Source organism: Pelophylax lessonae (assembly GCF_965119305.1).
Source record: "Pelophylax lessonae genome assembly, chromosome: 12".
NCBI lineage: Eukaryota > Metazoa > Chordata > Amphibia > Anura > Ranidae > Pelophylax > Pelophylax lessonae.
The window spans coordinates 78,288,048-78,300,578 of NC_138779.1; the positions used below are offsets into that span (position 1 = coordinate 78,288,048).

The 12,531-nt window shown below is 47.2% G+C and overlaps 1 protein-coding gene across 2 annotated transcripts in view; it reads left to right on the forward strand.

Annotated features, from left to right (window-relative positions):
• The first annotated feature begins 296 nt into the window (after nucleotides 1–296).
• SPSB1 (splA/ryanodine receptor domain and SOCS box containing 1) overlaps nucleotides 297–12,531 on the forward strand; it is a 36,056-nt gene continuing 23,821 nt past the window's right edge. For both annotated transcript variants that reach the window (XM_082273072.1, XM_082273073.1), the window contains exon 1: nucleotides 297–505. The gene's annotated coding sequence lies outside the window, so the exon portion shown is untranslated. The remainder of the gene's footprint in view (nucleotides 506–12,531) is intronic.

The window sequence follows — 12,531 nt, forward strand, 5'->3', positions numbered from 1 at the left end:
GTCTCTGACTCCATGGACGAGCCGATAGAGGTCCGCACTGTCCGCTCTCCCTCCTCCGGCCAATCCGGAGCAGTACGGGTTAATAACACAACTGCTTAGCAGCGCTACACGTGGTCTACGGTAGATGGGCGGGGGCTGCGAGCTTTTGGGCGGGAGAACAGCTGGATGGGCGGGGCTTCGTCTGGCTATTAGTAGAAGCTGGTGTATGCCTCCGCTCTACGGGCAATTTGAAAGGCGGAGCCTTTGGCGGGAGGGCGTGGCTCTGAGGTGACTGCTGTTCTCGCGAGCGTGTCCCAGCTGCACTCCGCCTCCTCAGTCGGCGCCTCGGGGTGAGTGAGCCGCTGCCAGTGAGTGGAGACGGGCGGTGTAAGCGGGGAGGAGGAGGGCGGGGAGCTGGCTGGCTGGCTGGCCTCAGCCCTGCAGCGGTGCCCATTCGTGCCAGGGCCGCCGGTGTGACCGCTCAGGGCGGCCGCTACTGTCAGCATAGAGATACGGGGAGGCCCCGGTGAGTAGACGCTGTGCAGTGTCCGCTATGTGTGTGCCCGGTGATCACCGCAGTCTATGGAGCGGGGAGGGCTTTGTGTATAGAGAGGGGAGGAGGACATGGAGACCTTGGGGACCATTCATGATCTGACTGCAATCAGGGTGGGGGGCATTGAGGGAGCCAGCAGACCTCTTGGGGGAGGGGGGATACACATATGATCTGACTGCTCTCCGGGGTTGGGGGCTTTGATGGAGTCACATCTCCTGGGGGGGAGCAAAGGGGGGGGTACATGATCTGACTACTCAGGGTGGGGGGCTGTGATGGAGCCAGGAGACCTCCTGGGGGGAGAAAAGGGGGGTACATACATGATCTTACCTCAGGGTGGGGGGCTTTGATGGAGTCAGATCTCCTGGGGGGGGGGAGATACATAATCTGACTGCACTCAGGGTGGGGGGTTGTGATGGAGCAAGGAGACCTCCTGGGGGGAGAAAGGGGGGTACATGATCTGACTACTCTCAGGGTGGGGGGCTGTGATGGAGCCAGGAGACCTCCTGGGGGTTGGGGGAGGGGGGGTACATGATCTGACTGCTCTGTGTGGGGGGATTTGATGGAGTCTGGAGGCCTCCTGGGGCTGCTATCCATGGACATGACCTCAGACTGGGGGTGTAGAGGACACAGGGGAGCTAATGAGGGTGTTTATACTTATACATGGCCTGCTTGTAGGTTTGGGGGGGGGGTTGTCAATGATGAAACCATATTGAGGGGCTGTAGGTGGACATAATTGCTGTTTGAGGGCAGTTGGCGCTTGGTGATCTCCTCCAGAAGGTACCATGTATGACCAGGCTATTTCTATGGGGGAGGGGGCACAGAGATAGTCCGGTGACCTGAGGGCCCCATACATTTTCTGGTTGGCTCTCAGGTTTGGGGGTGCAGAGAATTCCTGGTGACCTCCGAGGTGGTACATGACTTTCCTTGCTCGTCAGGTTTGGGCTGCAGAAAATTCCAGGTGACCGCCAAGGTGGTACATGCCTTTCTTGACTCTCAGGTTGGGGGTGCAGAGAATTCTTGGTGACCTCCATTGTGGTATATGAATTTCCTGGCTCTCATGTTGGGGGTGCAGAGAATTCCTGGTGACCTCCGAGGTGGTACATGACTTTCCTGGCGCTCAGGTTGGGGTGCAGTGAATTCCTGGTGACCTCAGAGGTAGTACATGACTTTCCTGGCTCTCAGGTTGGGGGTGCAGAGAATTCCCAGTGACCTCCTCTGAAGGGATTCCTATTAACTGACCAGTTCTATGGTGAAAGGAGACCTGGACCCCTGGTGAGAGATGACACCTAATCTCATTGGCTAAGTGATGATGGATGAGCCGGATTACATTCTGGCCTGACTTCTGTCTCCGTTGTGTCAGCTGCTGCTGCAGTACTTGGTCAGGAGTGCTGGGACTCAGCAGGTGATTGGTTGGTGTCGTCCTGGCCTGGGGATGAGGTCAGGATCTTGAGGATGCTCTTGTGGAATAAATGATAGCGTCTTCCCTGATGGATGGGGGATAAAACGCCTCTAGCTTACCAGTGTCCTCCCAGCCTGAGGGATACAGGACAATCACCCCCCCCTACCATTAGGGATGGGACATCAGTCTGTGGTAATGCTGGAGCCTGGTAGAAGATGGTGTTGGGTTTCCTTACATGCCACACTGTCTATTTCATTCAGTTGGGAGGGGGCTCGTTCACACTTAAGCTGCATTGATTGGGGCACATAGTAATCAATGGCTTCTAAGCACCCTGCTCACCCCCATACAGATGTTGCCTGTAAATGCAGCATTCCTCAATTGTTGCACATTACAGCCAAGTTCATAGGTTGGTTCTGGCATTTCAAAAAAGGTAAAAATAAAGTGCATTGTAACAATGAATCGCACCAGTGGGCATTTTCTGTAACGCACAGCCGCCGAGCCCTGAATGGTAATAGGCAGAACACTGCGTCCAAACTGGAGCTTGCATTGGTGAAAAATGTCTTTCAAAAATGTATGTTTTGCGTTTTTTAAAGAATGCAACAAAATGCAAAGCAACTTGTCTAGTATGGGTGGGCTCTGAGTATTCCTGGGTGTAGTTATAAAAACAATAGCTGGTACCTGAACCTCATGTCTTCCTACATAAGGGAAAGAGCAGGGGCTGGCTTGTGTCATGCTGGGGTTTTCCTCCCATAAAGCACACTGTTGAATCCTTGGACTTATCATAATAAAGATAATGGTAGAGGTTAGCATAGATCTCTGGAAATCTGCAGAGCCTGGAGGTAAGACTATGGAATCCTTCAGGAATAGGTGATAGGTGGGTGTCCTGGTTCATAGGTTTGGGGACAATGGCGATTGTGATGACATTTTCTTTGATCTTCTGGCAGTAGAAGGGGATGGTTGACATCCTGACTGATTGTCCTGCAGTGAGCACCTTTCCAGGAAGCTCTTGATAGGTTTGTCTTGTTTATAAACATGTTTGTTTGTGGGTTTTTTTTTTCTTCCTAGAGCAAAATATTTATGTAGTACACTGAGATGATTAAAGGGGAAATCCGAAAGGGGAACACCAGTATTCCTGGCTGAATCTCACTTTTACTTTGAGCGTGCAATACAATTTAGCTCCCAGAATGCAATTCTAAACTCCTAAAATTAACATTTTTCGCACATGTAACACTGACCAGTAACGTGGGATTCTGTAAATGATTTTTCACTGGATGCAGTGCATGTTTACATTCCTGTGCAGTGGAAGCGATGGGCTGCATTTAGATCAGTAAAAAAAAGGGCCTAGGCTTAATTTTTTTTTCCTTTCAGCACCAGTGTACAGGAGGCTCTAAAGGCAGAAGGTTTTTTAACCTTGCATTCTAAACATGAAAGTAAACAACCGGTGTGCAGCTGCCCTCTAATACTTGCCTGAGCCCCATCACGATCCAGCAATGTGCACAAGAGCCTTGACTCTCTGGGTACTCATTGGCTGAGACAGCAGGGGGAGCCCTTCAGACAGTGAGCCAATAAGTGGGTGGGGCCAGACCACAGCTTTGTGTTTCTTCAGCTATGTAGCTGAAGGGCCTGCCTGATTGCTTATTAATTGACCTTCATATGAGCCTTAGTGGGAAGGAAACTGTTAACCTGCCTAACATGTTTTATTACTGCTAAATGTTTGTTCACCTAATTCTCCTTGACTTTCTTGTACGTCTTAAGCGATTTTGTACCGGTTTTATTCCAGGAAGTGTAAGTGGACAATGCGGGTGATAGATGAAATCTGAAGTCGTGCAACTTTCACTTTTTGTGATGTAAATGCTTGCGTAGTGTACACAATGCAGAATGTCCTACGTCCATCTGACTGCTTCAAGGTTGTCATCTGCTTGGGTCCGTCTGTCCTTTTTTTTTTTTTTTTTTTTTTTTTTTTCTCGTTAGTGGGGATTGGGGAAAGTACTTAAAGAGGAAGTAAACCCTCCTCTGCAACTTGTACCTATAGGTAAGCCTATGATAAGGTACTGTAAATATCTCCTAAACATCTACCCTTTAGGAGAGAATTGCCTTAAATGCAGCCAGTGACCTCACTGGCGCATGCGCTCTGAAGGAACGGCCACTGGTGCTGTTCCTTCAGAGCCCTGTGCTGTGACCGTCAGCTCCCGCATGCATGCGCAGGAGTGACGTCATTGCAGGTCCAGCCAATCAGATGGCCGGATGCTGCGAACCCGGAAGAAGGGTGACAGAACATGTCACCCATGGGAGAGGTGAGCGGTCGGGGCTTCGTTCTAAGGTAAGTATATCATAATGAGCTAGTATGCGATGCATACTAGCTTATGTGTTTGTCTTTCAGGTGTACCTTAAAAAAAAAAATTCTGAGGTTTACAACCTCTTTAACCACTTGCCTACAGTGCACTTAAACCCCCTTCCCATCCAGACCAATTTTTAGCTTTCAGCGCTCTCTTTGAATGACAATTGCGCGGTCATGCTACACTGTACCCATATGACATTTTTATAATTTTTTTTCACACAAATAGAGCTTTCTTTTGGTGGTATTTAATCACCTCTGGGGTTTTTATTTTTTACAAAGACAGAAAATATTGAAAGTTTCTTTTCTGCGAGTAAATTTTGAAAATTTTCTCCTTCACTGATGTGCGCTGATGAGGTGGCACTGAGGGGTGGCACTGATGGGCGGCACCATTAGTGCCCACACTCAGTGCCCATAGAGCTGCCAGTCAGTGCCTAGATGAGCAGGCACTGACAGCACTATGGGCACTGATGGTGGGCACTTTGTGTATGTTTTTTACCTTGTGTAATCAGGGCACTGGTGATCAGTGCCCTGATTACATTCTTCTGTGTCCCCGGCGGCTGATCTGCTCTCCTTCTTCCTCACACTGCAGTCTCTGTGTGAGGAGGGAGTGCTGGCGATGATCGCACGGCCCGATCACGTGTTAAATGGCCATTTACCACGATCTGTGATTGGCTGTGTCCAAGGGACATGGCTAACACAGATTTTCCCCGATGCGCACTCGCGGGAGCGCGCAGGGAGCCTGTGTCTGGGAGGCCGTTTAAAGACGGCCTCCCGAAAATGTGGGTCCGCGCTGCAGCCGTCTTTCGGCTATAGCGCGGACCGGAAGTAGTTAAACCCTTGTTTCCACTACATGTGGCTCCATAGGCTTGATTCACACCTATGCAGTTTGCTTTTGATCCGTTTCTAGTTTATCACATTCCTCTCTGCATAAGCACTTAGGAAGGAGAAACAGCAGTACACTAACCTTCCCAGTAAAAGGCTGATGGGGGGGGGGGGGGGTATGTTGGTACAAGTCTGATCATTGGAGGAGAGCAGCCGGAGTTCCCAGCATAGCTAGAGAACTGACCACTGTGTAATTTCACATAAAGGAAGCAATACAAAGAGGACTGGAGGCACTTATCGGGAATATGAAATGTTGGGTTTACAAACTTCAAAGTTTACAAGCATCAAAGTCTGACCAAAAAAGTGCAGGGACTACTTTGAAGTAGTGATCGACCGATTATCAGCAAAGCCAATGTATTGAGGGCCGATCTGCACTGCACTTTCCCCGATATATCGGAATCAGCCACCAAGGTGACCAATATTTTGGAAAGTGCTTGTACCGAAGTGATTCCTGCAGCTAGAGGCGTCCATAGCCGATGGTTGGCTGTCTTGTAATGACAACCGATGGCGGCTGAGAAGCCACTCGGCTGTCATTACAAGGATCGGGAGGGGGATGTGTGTGTCCCCCCCCCCCCCCCCGTCACATTGTGCGGCTCACCCGTGTCTCCCGTCCCACCAGGAGAACCAGCCTGCACGGCCGCAGTATCACTTGTCATGCAACTTTGCAGTCCCAAGTCGCACAAGTGTGAAACGGGTCCTAAAGCTAGAAGGAAGGCAATCTTTGAAAGAAAAGAGCCAGCAGCAGACCATGTAAGTGCTGAGGATAGCAGTTTTGTTTTGTTTGAACATTGGGGTTTAAGAACACTATAGTGTAAGTTATCTTAGATATGTGTGTAATGTGTTATTAAAATTAATATGCTAACCCTTCCTTGATTGCATCAGCTCAAAAATTCCAGGCTATTGTATTTAGATTAGGGAAGAAGATTGCAGAACCCAGTCCTGCTTGTGATGGACTTTAAAGGCACTCACATGGACAAATTGTATTTATATATACATACATACATACATACATACATACATACATACATACATCCTATTTTTGTCTCATTTTTTAGGTTTGTCCATGTGAGTGCCTTTAAGTCCACCACAAGCAGGTCTGTTCTCCAATCTTCCCTATAGTATACCAGGATGCGGCACAGGTCAAGGCCCCCCCCCTTTTTTTTTTTCCCCCCTTTTCATTGTATTTAAATTAGATTTTTCACCTGCATGCAAACTAAGGCCCGTTTCACACCAGCAGAACGATCTGGTCCGCCTGTCTGTTTTTCCAGAGGGACCTGATTGTACCGGGATGGTGGATGTCAACGGACATGTGTCCTCTGACACCCGCCGGCATCTGATCTGGTCCGCTAAAAACAGACGGATGGGGATACATTTCCCATCTGTCCGGCGGACCTTATGGCAATTGTATGGAAACGGATGTGCAGTCTGCTTCCATCCAACCACACCATAGAGGAGAGTGGGGTGTGTGCTTTGCAGACGTGGACCATATCAGCGGAGAAATCCCCCGCTAAGCAGGCAGATCCGCTTGGGCTGATCCGCTCCATCTAAAAGGGGCCTAAAATAAAACCGTTGCTTTAGGAGGGGGTTACCAATATAGATGTCATTTGGTGTTATATCGGTAGTAATCCAGCATTTTGAAAGAATTAGAGGGTGGTAATGGATGGAGTATCCAATGCTTTTTCCTCCTGAGAATTGATGACCAAGAGGGGTCATGAGAGGTTGCAATTTGCATTCAGACAGAAGAATGTTGGTTCATTTTGTAACCAGCCAGACTGGGACAAGATCATATGTCCTAGGCATTTTGTCTAAAAGCAGCTTTCCTGGTAGGGAATAGGCATTACCAAACCCCCTATTCTGAAAATATAATGGCATTTTTTGCCAAGAATATAAGAATTCTGTCCAAGTCACATGGATCTGGTGACCAGTCATTGCAGAAAGGGTCATAACAATAGTTTATCTTCAGATGTCATACATGCCAGATGACCGTTGCCGTATTCTTAGCCATGGTCTACTTGGTACATAGTCATGCACACAGAGTTCTAAGTAAATTGGATTTTTGTCACACTTATGCAGAGCAATTGTGGCCAAAAGCCTAGAATGATCAACTGTTGTCAAAAGGTGCCCATGCAGTATGCAATTTGATTACCTGTGCAATAGATCACCCCTCATCTATCCAGTCTGGTGGGCCCTTGCACTACAGAGTAGAATAGGAGATTGTATTGTCAGGTCAGTCTAGAACGAGAGCATGGTTTTGCTTTAGATGTTTCTATTCGGGAAAACCTTTTTTTGTTTTGGATAGAATGGGGAAAGGTTAGAACCCCTGTCATGTGTTATGGCTATCCGGGGCTCTTTTGGATTCCTTTCACTTTCTATTCTGGGGATAACCTTTTTATCACCCTGGAAGTACGGGAAGGGAAACTCTCAGCAATAAAATGCTGGCAGGAGTTGGCAGCATTGTATCCATTTGCCTAATAAAAAATAAACACTTTTTTTCTTTTGTTAGGTTTAACAATGGAGAGCCTGGCTAGTGCAATGAGAATCATGGCAATAATGGAGAATTGCAGCCAGCAACTGCATGCTGTGCACCTCCAACCAATGTGTTTAGACTTGGGAAGGCTTGGAATGAGTAAACACCTATTTAAAGTCTTTACTGCTTCCCTTGACCTTGTTGAGTCATTGCTTCGGTCCTTGTGACAGCAGGACAAGAAACGAGGGGCAGTTGTCAGGACAGGAAGACACTCGGGAGTAGGGCTGCACGATATTGGGGGGGGGGAGGGGGGAAGAGTACATTGTGATATTTGGTTTTTAACGATGTATATCGCAATATTTCTCTGAGTGGAATGCAGAAGACATTGACAGTGTGGATTAAGCAGAGTTGGGACTCACAGTGGTGGTAGGAGGTAGAAGAACATCCTCGCACCCAGTGCCAGCTCGTATACACAGCGCCCGGACAGTATTCGAAGGAGGGATCAGTGTGCAGAGCTCAGCTCTCCGCCAGGGGATCCGTCACACTTGTAGAACTTCTCCCGCCCGGACAGCCTGAGTTTGTGTCAGAGCCAGAGTGTAGAGGAAGCGGGCTGAGTGAAGTGTCCCAGCAGTAGTATGGTAGCAGCCTTTGTCCCCCGGTGCTCCTCCGCCATGCTCCGGACGTCTTTCCCCCCCCCTCTCCTGCTTTGCACTGTAGCGCTCTGCAGCCTCTCCGCCGCCATGCAATCCAGCCCTCCCAGCTCTGCTGTCTCCAGTCGACCATTACTCTGCCCTGCTCTGCCCATTGTCTCTCCATTGAATCTATTTACAAAACATTACGGCCTGATCCCGCCCCGGATGCAGCCAGGAGAGACAATGGGCGGAGTAATGGTCGGCTGGATACTAGAGGCAGAGCTGGGAGGCCTGGATTGCATCGGGCTGGAGGGCGGAGTTCCGATCACAGCCGAAAGAAAAACGGATGTGCCAGCGCTGTGAGTCCTCCCCCCCCCCCCCCCCCCCGAGTCCCGACTTCTCCCTGCCTATGCTAAATATTGTGAATATCACCCACGCCCGCAGAACAATAGTCGATATCACATCGACTATCGTTCAGCCCTACTCGGGAGTAATATTCTGACAAGGGCCCTCCCCATTTTACAAAGACTCTTCAGCTGAAGAGATTTCCCATTACTTCCGGTTCTCAGACCTCATAGGGAGCATGTAAATAAACCTTAGAGGCGCTTTGCTATTTACTTTGTCCAAAACCAACGTTTTGGCTTGAGTTGAGCTTAAAATTTGGTGTGCTCACCCCCCTTTATTTATTTATTTATTTATATATATATATATATATATATATATATATATATATATATATATATATATATATATATATATATATATATATATATGTGTGCAGCCAATTCAGAAACTGTGCAAAATCACAAATGGGAATGCCTTGTATACATTGCCATGAAATCATGATTGAATTATACCATAATGTACCAAATACATGTTCCAAATTGGAGTGGAAAAACCTGCCTTCATCTGCCCTCCACTGAATGGAGACTAAATAATGGCCCCAAGATTCTTCTTGCTCTACCATGTTGGGTTTTATTTGTTAACATTTAAGTTGGATTCCAGGTATGGCTTTTGCATTGTTCCAGTGACCCAGCTTGAATCGATGTAAGTGTACATGTGCCATACTTGTGGGACAATCACTCACCACTACTACAGTGATTGCAGAGTCCCAAGCTGAGCAGCTGCATACTGGAACACATGGTCACTTGATTGGCATGGCTGCCATTCACAAAACTCTTCATTTTTCTCAATGATTTGGAAGTGCTCTGACTGGATGAGGTAGAGATGTTGTCCACTCCTCTCCACCCTGTCCAATCAGAACACCTTGTACTCAAAGCATTCTGTCAATGGTGCCTGTGCTGATGGACAATCCGTCAATATAGAAGCAGTGACTACTGTAGTGATTATCTCCTTCCATATACCACAGGTATGACCTTTGCCAGGATGGACCAGTGTAACTATGGAAAAAAGGACCTGGAACTGTTTGCCTACAAGTATGTTCAAGCACTAGCCAATCAACCACAAAGCACTCTGTTCATTAGGATGGTAAACCCATAAGTTTGCATTGTAAAGAACTATTGGGAGCACTGCAAAGGGTCTTTTTATATGTTGGGGAACTTTGCTCCTATGTCCATAGTTTATTTACTGTGGTGAGAATTATTTCTTGAGGTGGCTGGAAACCGAGCTACTTTGTAAAGAATAGAAGTCTTTCTGCTCCGTGTTGTCAAATGCCACTCCATTGAAGAATTGCTCCCTGAAGTTTGCTTGGAAACTAATTTCTGGGGGTAGGCTGACTCCCTGGCTGCATCCACTGGGTGCTGGGGGGGGGGGGGGGGGTATATTAGATTCACTCACCAGAAGTAGGCTTTAGCAAACTTGGAACAATTCTTCTACAGATTTGGGTTCAGCAATGTGGGCAGCAGGAGCTGGAACTACATTTTAGGCAGGCTGCACTTAGTTCTGCTTTAGGCAAAAATCAACTTGTTCAGCATCAACTCTTAACACTACATTTATGCTTTTCTAGGGCGTAAAATGTGTCAGAGGAAGGGGTTGTTGTGTGTTCATACCAGGGCAGGCTTCTCCAAATGTTTTAAACAAAGGGCCAGTTTTCTGTCCAGATGTTTTAAGGGGTCCAGACTTTGGCCAGTGGAATTAGTGTCTTAGGTTTGGTCAGTGGGAGTAAAAAATAAAATGGCACATGTGGTCAGAAGGAATTGATAACCCATAATTTTATATTATTGGAGTATTAATGCCTAGTTTATATTGGGGGGGGGGGGGATTATGCCCTATTGTCAGTGGGCTGGGAAGTGTCCACTGTTAGTGGAAGGAAAGGTCCGTGTATCGGTGGGAGAGACAGTGCCCTAAGGGCCAGAAAAAGGCAAAGGGCCACAGTTCAGGCTAAAAACTTCATTGCACTAGTACAGGGGTCTCTACAGTGTATTGTAGGCGTGGAGTCTGGGGAGGGGGGGGGGGTGATGGAAGATCTCAAAGGCAAGAGTCACTTGAGGGACTAGAGCGGTTTACAAGCTCCAAGGGTATATTTGGTAAAACATTTGTAGAGCCTTTTGTCCTGTTAGTTCTGTGAATGGGGGCAAAAACAGATGTTGGGCTATTTTACTCCAGGTCAAATGTTTGTTCATACAGAATAGTGAATTGGGAAAATGCTTCATTATCTCCACTAGATGGAGCTGACTATCATAGTAAAGTATTTTGCCCAATAAAGATAGAAATCTACGTTGCAGAGTCACAGCGCTCATGGCACAGCAAACGTTTTAGACACTGCTCAAAAAAATGAAAATCTTAATGGGGAAAAATCCATGCTGGATATCTGTACTGATATGGACAGAGTATTGTTAGGAACGAAAGGATGCCACATTTAATGGAAATTATCAACCTACAGAGGGCCTAATTCAAAGACACCTCAAAAACCATAGTGAAAAAGTTATGCAACAGGCCAGTTCATGTTGCTGAAATTTCAAAATGGTACTCAGTAGTTTGCATGGCCCCCACATGCTTGTATGCATGCCTGACAACGGGGCATGCTCGTTTTGAGACACATGGTGTCCTGGGGTATTTCCTCCCTGTTCTGGACTAGAGCATCAATATTCATATAGACTATGAAAGATTGCACCATGACTTGAAAATATTGACAATTTATTGATCAGTTGGTGACAAACTTGGAGGCAAAGGTCAACCTTGGATCAGTGACTTGTAGCGTGACTGCAACATTTCGGCAGACATACTGACACTTTTTGTGGGAACTAGTCACACGAATAGTGATCAGTGCTAAAAATATGCACTCACTGTGCGAACACTGGCTGGGAAGGAGTTAAACATCTAAGGGTGATCAAGGTGTTATGTACTGTTTTTACTGAGCAATGTGCTGGTTTTTACTTCCGGCTTTGCAGGGAGAAACAAAGGCAGTCTGCTGCTGTACAAGCACAGGGCTCTCTTCAGTAATCATCCAAGCCAATCAGTGAGTGCTGGTGACCAATAAGGGGCTGGCACCCATTGATTGGCTTGTGCTGCTGCAAATCCCTGCACAGCCGGGCGACAGGTGTGTGTATCATGTACTAGGTATGTGATCAGCGCAAAGCAGCTGTCCTGCTGCAGTATGTATGGTGGGCTGTCCCCAAGTGGTTAAAGGAGATCACCCCATGAGGACAGGGGGGGTATCCTCAGCCTGCACCTCCTGTCACATGTTATCTGCACAGATCTGCGGGGCTCCCTGTACAGCCACATTTATTAACAGCAATCTGTGAATAAAGTCCTGTCTGCCAGTGCTGGTACTGCTTGTAGCTATCGAACTGAGGATGATGCCGATTAAGCCCCCTTGTAGCTCATTCCTACTTCCAACCTTCTAACAGCCTTACAGAGAAATGGACAAAGCTGGAGGAGACCATACAGGAGCCTGAACCAAGAGTGATTCCCCCATACACACATTCAAGGTCGATGGGGATTCTTTCCCGCTGTGCTATTGTATTCTGACAGTGGGGAGAATCTTCACCCACCCCACCATCTGAATACAATGGTCAGTGTTGCTGATTGACATGTGTTAAATCAGCCTGCTCATATGTACATCAACATTTTGCTGTTTCTGGCTGAATTGCATTCATGTGTGGCTTACTTTTTAGCCTTAAGTTTTGCAGCAGGGTCACTTGGAGCACCCTTGGAGCCTAAGCCTCTTTCTGACGTTTGTTTGCAAGTTAAAATCAGTATTTTTTTGCATGAAAATTACTTAGTGTGTGCGTATGTATGTATGTATGTATGTATGTATGTATGTATGTATGTATGTATGTATGTATGTATGTATGTATGTATGTATGTATGTATGTATGT